At 40.1% G+C, this 7,950-nt stretch overlaps 1 pseudogene; it reads right to left on the bottom strand.

The window, feature by feature from the left end:
• Positions 1 to 999: 999 nt before the first annotated feature.
• On the bottom strand, positions 1,000 to 4,265 carry LOC121938439 (annotated as a pseudogene).
• Between the last annotated feature and the right edge of the window lie 3,685 nt (positions 4,266 to 7,950).

Raw genomic sequence — 7,950 nt, 5'->3', positions numbered from 1 at the left:
TCCAAATATTCTTAAGGTGGTGAAAAACATAAGTTTTGTTTTGTCTGTGTTTAGAACAAGCTGTTCTACAAGTTGTTCTTGTCTCTGTCAAATGCACACTGAAGATACTCAAAAGCTTATGTTGATTTGTTCTTTTTGTCCCGTGTCTATGTTGTCTCGTGATTTCCTGTTTTAAAAAAAAAATTCTAACTCTCCTCTCGTTTCAGGTGACTTCCTCCCTTTGTATGTTTTCCCGCCAGTGTGATTGTCGGCCCCCGCCCTTGTCCTGTGCCAATTCGTCTTGTCCGTCGAGTCATTGAACCAGTGCCATTTCCATGCCTAGAACCATTGTCAGGTCAAGTTTTGTTTGTTGTTTGCTCTGCCTCAAAGTCTGGTCAAGTACAGTGTTTTGTTTGTTACTTTGTTAGCTCTTTGTTATTTTTGTGATAGTAGTTATTTCCTCAGTTGAGTGATTTTCTGTTTTTTAGTGTTTGAAAGTTTTTTGCTTCCTCCATCGAGTGATTTTCAGTGTTCACAATTTCTCTGTGTGAGAGAATTTTTGTTGCACTTTGTTTAATAAATCGTTTTGTGTTTGATCCTTTTGTCTCTTGAGTCGTGCATTTGGGCTCTTGTCTACGTTCGGCCTTGTCAGAGGTATTCTTTTATTGGTTAGAGACCAAAGATTCAAGCACCTTTGCACAGGACAGAGAGTTTAGAGATTGGTCTGTAATTGCTTAAAATACTTGGTCTCCTCCTTTCAGAAGTGGAATAACAAAGGCAGTTTTCCAGTCCTTTGGGATAGTATTTGTTGACAAGGTCACATTAAAAATGTGACACAAAGGTACACTTATAAATTACGCTGCCATTTTTAAAAAAGAGGCTGTAAATAATCTGGGCAAGCAGGTTTTATTAAGGATTCAGTTCTTTGAGAGCCCTGATGACCTCACCGTCTTTCCCACCGTCTTGAAGAAAGGTGAGAAATTAAAAACCTGATCAATGCCAGCAGCACTGTTAAAAATCTTAAAAACGAGACATTGAGTCAGCTATGGCATTGACATGGCCCAGGACATGAGCTGCATGGAGGATGTACTGGTGATTGAAAGAGTGCCAGGTTAGCCGACGCAAGAAAAGCATGATAGATGGTGAGTTGGAGCGACCTTTATTTATGATATCAACTGCTGTGAGATTGTCTGAGTAGATGAGGACAGATTTGCGACTCCATTCATGGCCCCACAACATGGCGGCAACAATGATGGGGTAGATCTCAGAGAGAGCAGATGAAGTGACCTGGCAGTCTCCTTCCAACTCCAGGGGCCATTTGCCTACGAACCATCTTCCATCGTAAAAACCCCCAAAACCGGCAGACAGAGCCGTGTCAGTGAACAGGTTGATGTCCTGAGGATGAGACAGGTGATCGTTGTAAAAGAAGTAGACTCCAATTGCCAAGGAGATAGAGCCAGAAGCGGAGCTCGGCACGGCTCGGCACGTCAAGAAAGATGGAGGTCATGAACGATGGGACAGAAGAAGTGACAGACAACAGGTGAGAAAGGAAGGCCCGCCCCTGGGGAACGATGCGGAGAGCAAAATTGAGGTGGCCCAGGACGGAAAGGAGCTGACGTTTGGTACAACGCGGGGCAAGGAGAAAATTTGAGATCAAAAGGCATATGCGGTTAAGCTTCTCAAAGCTTCTTAAACAGTACCGTATCGAGGCACCGAGGAATTCAAAGAAGGTGGCAGGGCCCTGAGTCTTCTCAGTGGACAAAGGGATGCCGAGGTCCGAGAAAACCGTCATGAGAGCAGTGAGACTAGAAGCCGGCAGCGAAGTGGGAGGGGTGACGACAAGGAAGTCGTCCAAAAGATGGACTAGGAACAGAAGGTTATGGTTGTTCGACAGGATCCAGCAAAGCGCTTCTGATAAGGTGTCGAAGAGTTTCTGCTCATACACCTGAATGTGAGCCTGACGGCAAAGTAATAAGCATGACGCCAGTGGACACCAAAGAAATGCCAGAAGTCAGGGTGCAGGAGGAGAATCTTGAAAGCGCTGGTGATGTCCGCTTTAGACAACCAGGGACACTTCCCAGCACGTTTGATGAGGGCCAAGGCATGGCATTGTGGAGGGAAAAATCCTCGCTGGGGATCAGGCTGTTAATGCTAGGGACAGTGCAACCATGTGGAGCCGAGAGACCCATTATAATGCGTTCTTGCGGGAGTACTTTCGAGTAGCGACACCGAGCAGGCTGATGTGGAACATCGGAAAAGGGGGATGAGCAAACGGACCGATCATGAAGCCGTCCCTGACCTCCTTGGCAAGCAGGCCATCGACAGACTTGGGGTCATCGCTGTATGAATATTTTAGCACATAAAAGTGCACAGCAACCCACTCATAACTCTCCTCCCGAACATTTCCCTACATAACAGTGCATTTAATGTTCATACAGTGGACTTACAGGCATTAATGAACAATATTTGTACACAGTGCTGCGCTCTGCAACTCACCTCGGGCACGTCCCCCACTAACTGGAATCGTATAGTATAGTATAGTATAGTTTAGTATTTGGTCCAAAATATGACCAAAAAGTCATAATATAGTATGTGGTCCAAAATTTGACCAAAAGTCATGACCAAAAAGCCATTCTATAGTATGTCATTCAAAATATGACCAAAAAGTCATAGTGTAGTATGTGGTCCAAAATATGACCAAAAAGTCATCGTATAGTATGTGGTCCAAAATATGACCAGAAAGTCATACTGTAGTATGAGGTCCAAAATATGACCAAAAAGTCATAGTATATAGTATATAGTATCGTCCAAAATATCATCAAAAAGTCATACTAGAGTATGTGGTCCAAAATACGACCACAGTATGTCATGCAAACTATGACGAAAAAGTCATACTATAGTATGTCATCCAAAATACAACCAAAAAGTTATACTTTCGTTTGAGACTTCGTTTGATTTCACATCTATCATTATTGTAATATGACATGCATCTGTTTCTACTATTGCTGTGCCTCTCTCCCCCTCTCTCAACCTCTCTCCCCCTCTCCTCCCCTCTCTCTTTCTCTTTCCTTTTTGCCATGATTGTATTTCATTTGTTATTTACCACATCTATTTTTTAATTTTTTTAAGTTTTTCCTTGGGTCATGTGAGGGTCTAAGGGCAGAGGGATGTCGTAAACTGTACAGCCCACTCAGGCAAACCATGTTTTGTGATAATGGGCTCTATAAATAAAATTGACTTTACTTGACTTGTATGACATCCACAATATAACTAAAAGGTCCTACTATAGTATGTTGTCTCAAAAATGACCAAAAAGTCACACTATTGTATGCCGTCCAAAATAGGACCAAAAAGTCATACTATAGTGAGATTTCCAAAATATGTCAAAAAAGTCATACTAGGGTATGTGGTCCAAAATATGACTAGAAAGTCAAACTGTAGTCCGTCGTCTAAAATACGACCAAAAAGTCATGGTCTAGCATGTCGTCAAAAATATGACCAAAAGGTTACCAAAGCATGTCGTTCAAAATATGACCCAACAGTCATACTATAGTATGTTGTCCGAAATATGTCTGAAAGGTCATACTATAGTCGTAAAATATGACCAAAAAGTTATACTATAGTATGACATCCAGAATATGACCAAAAAGTCATAATTTTGTATATCGTCCAAAATATGACCAAAAAAAATCATAGTATGGTATGTGGTCCAAAATATGACCAGAAAGTCATACCATAGTGCATCGTCGGTATGTCAACCAAGATATGACCGAAAGGTCACACTGTAGTCAACCAAAAAAATCACAAAACAAAACATCGTAGTATAGTATGTCGTCAAAAAATCATTAAAAAATCCTCATAGTAGAGTATGTCATCCAAAAATCCTAAATAACATCATAGGTTAGTATGTTGTCCAAAAATCATCAAAATCATCATAGTATAGTTTTTCAGTCAAAATATCATAAAATATTAGTATGGTATGTTTCTACAAACACCATACACTAACTCGGCTTCTTCTCCGGAGCATTTGTGCTCCCTTGTTTCATAGTTTTCCGATCTTGGCTGCAAACTTGGTTGCGTCCGGATCGTAGTGATAGCTGTGCTGATGCTGTGATCCTGCTTTTGTCCATGCTTGTGCTGCGGCTGCCCTCATGATGTAACTCCGGCTTGCCTGGATCATGTTCTTGGTTGTGCTGTTGCTGTGGTCCTGTCTGATGCTGTGCCTGTGTTATGGGCCTTGACTGCGCTGTTCCATGATCCTGGTCGACATGACCTTCTACTGCCATTATTACGAGTCATGCCTCCATTATTAATATATGCATGGGATTCTTATCAACACTTGATAATCTATCACTATTGTTATGTGATATGCTATTGTTACCATGATTGCTATGCATCTCTCCCCCTCTCTCTTCCTCTCTCTCTTTTTCTCTTTCCTTCATGACATTGTTATGAAGGAAAGAGAAAAGCTAAGCTATATAGCTATTGCACGTATGTCTGTCCTGGAAGAGGGATGTCTCCTCAGTTGCTCTTCCTGAGGTTTCTACCATTTTATTCCCCCCGTTAAAGTTTTTTTTTTTTTGGGGGGGGGGGGGTTGTCTTTTAGTCGATGTGAGGGTCTAAGGGCAGAGGGATGTCGTATGCTGTAAAGCCCTCTGAGGCAAACTGTGATTTGTGTAGCGGTTATTAATAACTACGTTAGAATTTGGATTTTGCACTCGTGAAGGTAAAAGGGGCACCATTCTCCATTCAGGAGAAAATTAAATGTTAAATTGTGACAGTGTTAAGACATGTCATTACTTTAATCAATCTCATAATCTGTACCGTTTATCCTGTATACATTGATCTTGTTTCTCTCATGAAATAATATCCACAGATGATGACTTGGCGATAAATGAGAATAATTTATTTAGACTAATAAAATGAAGAGTAAATAGAGAAAATAGTATGATATATAGAGGACAGTGAACAAATGAAAGGGAACCTAAGTGATGTATGTTCAGGTGATGTAAATAATTAATTATGGATGATAGTGGGAGAAATACGTGACCGTCTAAAGCGTGGATGCGCACTGAACGGTGACGTAGAATTTAGAAATTTGGCATTAAAGCTTCACTATACGACATCAACTCTGATCACTAGAAAATGTTATTCTGCCTACTTTTGCCGACTTGATTAGACTTCTCCGGGGAGGTCCAGGTCCTAGCGTCACTCCAGGGGAGAGCTGCGGTGCGTCTTCCAGACGAGGTGACCCGCTGAAAGGCGGCGGCGGCCGGGCAGGTGGAGTCGGTGTGCGGCGGTCTTTAACTGGCCTCGGTGTTCGCCTCAGCGAACCGGTAAAAGTCTTTAAACAAAGTCCTTAAGGGCAGGCAACGGATGCTGATAGTTTGTGCAGCAGGTGTTGCTTCCAGATCTGTGGCAGAGTTGACGGCGAATCGCGGAGTGTCCTTCTCAATTAAAACTCGCAGAAATAATCAAAAGTAGTCCCATTGGTCTGAGGGAGTCACTTTAAATTATTAATTTGATTTTACTTAAAACGAATTACAAAAGTGTCTTTACTGACCAAAAACTGGTATAAAGAAAAGCGTCAAAGAGATTTAAAAGAAAATGGCTTCAAAAGTTAAAGTTCAGCAAAGCTCTGGTGAGCTGTTGCGGCTCCGCTTATAAAATTGAAGAAAAGAAAAAGTTGCGAGCGCGGATGCACGAGACGCGCCGCGGTAAAAAGGAGCGAAGAAAAACTTCAGAAGAGAGAAGACGAGAAGCCTTGAGAAGAGCGAAAAACTTGAGAGGCGAAAGCTGAGAGAGAGCGAGAACTTGAGAAGCTCACTCAGTTTTTATCTTTCGATTTGGGGGTGCGGATGGAAGGCGGAGTTAGCGAACTTTTGCACCGAGTGATCGCACATCTGGAATTAGTTTCTAAAAGACCTAATGTAATTTAGGAGACATTTATGTCTCTGAACTTTATGACGAATTACGCGATCTAACCCGTGGTGTATAAATTCACGTATCTCCTCACCACTATAGTCTCATCACAGTAACTTCAAATACATGTTAGGAGACCTAAAGGCAATTTATAACGTGACACATGATTCTGAAGATCCTTTGCTCAATTCTGTTAAATGACCACACATAACATAACATTGTACCATGGATCCTAACAAACTTGGTGATTACTTAGATATAGGATTACTTTTTAACATTATACAATGAATGCAAAATAAGATGTAACTATAAAGTTGGTTACGAGATTAATGATGATTAAGGTCACTTAGATGGCAATAGGGCTTCATCACAAAAAAGGGAATAAAACATGCTTTTACCTAAATTATTCAAATTAAATGATAAAAAAATGGGAGTTGGTCCTACTTCTTCATCAAAGTACATAGACAAACTCTTACCTACAAAGAGAAGGATTAGAGAATTAAGTTAAACTTTAACTCACAACCTAGGTCCAAGCGATTCTGTCAGATGTTAGTCTCAACACTAGGATTTATAAAGACTTACAACATGTTCTGCCTTTTGACTCAGCAGAGGGGGCAATGAATGACTGTTGCTTTAAGTGCCTGAGTAACCCCAGGAGGTCATTCAGATATCTTACATCCTGTGGTATGCTGGATGTGGCCTCAAGAGTATCTATTTCCCACGCATCTTGTGCTGAAAAGGACCAAGTACTTGTACAAGTACTGACACTTTCTGTGGCTTAAAAGCAGAATGTGTTTGCAGATGCCTACATCGAGTATCAGTTAAATTAATTAGCAACCCTCTGTTGGATGTTTTGGGTTGCAAAACAGTGTCTCTTGACGTGTCCCCCACTTGCCCAGGGGACGTTGAGCTCTGGAGTTTCTCAGAGAAAAAATGTAATGACCACGCCAAGGCAGTCCACTACATTTGTGATCGTGAGCTTTATAAATAAAACTGACTTCACTTGACATAAAAAAATATCACAGATTTGTATGTCTCTAAAATTACATTAAAAACGTCAGAGTATAGTATGTCGTTCAAAACAATCATAAAATTGTCATAGTATAGTATGTTGTCAAAATATCATAAAAATATCATAGTATGGTATGTCGCAAAAAATATCATAAAAAACTTCACAGAATAGCTGTCGCTCAAATTTTCTTTAAAATGTCATTATTTGTCGCTCAAAATATCATAAAAACTTCATGGTATAGTAAGAAGCTCAAAATATCATGAAAACGTCATAGTATAGTATGTCTAAAATCACAAAAAAGTCATAGTCTTGTACTAAATCATTCCAAAAAGTCATTAGGTTCATAGAGAAAAAGTGCCAGATTGTTTGCATTGGTTGGTTAATGTTTCACTGCTGCTCACTGCTCACTATACAACCATTCATACGTAACAAAAGCCGCAGCAGCAAAGCTTCATTCAAGTAGTTGACATGTTTGCTTTGAGCTTATAACTGGAATGTGTCATGTTGTAATTACAACTGTGGCACCTCCCAGCTGCCATGCCAGATACTATTGTACTTTATTAGCTTTAGTGCACTGACATGTTAAGCTTTTCTTTTAAGGTCACTTTAAAGTTCCCTTACCTTCTCCTAAACAACTGAATCACATGGAAATTAAATGACATATTTACACCGAACAGTACAGCCCCTGTGAAAACAGCTGAATAATATTTTTTGTGGCTCTGCAGAAGCCTTCTGAAGTCCTGAAAATGTCATAGTATAAGATGTCATACAAATTTTAAAAATATCTCAGAATGGTATGTGGTCCAAAATATCATACAAATATTACAGTCATATTATTGTACAGTACAGTCCAAAACAATTTTAAAAATGTAACACACTATCAAGCTGCACTATGAGAAGGTAGGTGTAATTTGGTTGAGACCTCTGCATCAGTTTTGACCATTCTTTTTTTTTTAAAATTCAATTCAGATTTTTCAATTTTTTAAAAACCCAAACATCATAGGGCCAGAAGTAATACAGTATTTATATATATACAT

The sequence above is a fragment of the Plectropomus leopardus genome, unplaced genomic scaffold (assembly GCF_008729295.1).
Source record: "Plectropomus leopardus isolate mb unplaced genomic scaffold, YSFRI_Pleo_2.0 unplaced_scaffold29494, whole genome shotgun sequence".
Classification (NCBI taxonomy): Eukaryota; Metazoa; Chordata; class Actinopteri; order Perciformes; family Serranidae; genus Plectropomus; species Plectropomus leopardus.
Note: the sequence above shows the minus strand (reverse complement) of the source record. Positions and strands in the feature narration are given on the sequence as shown.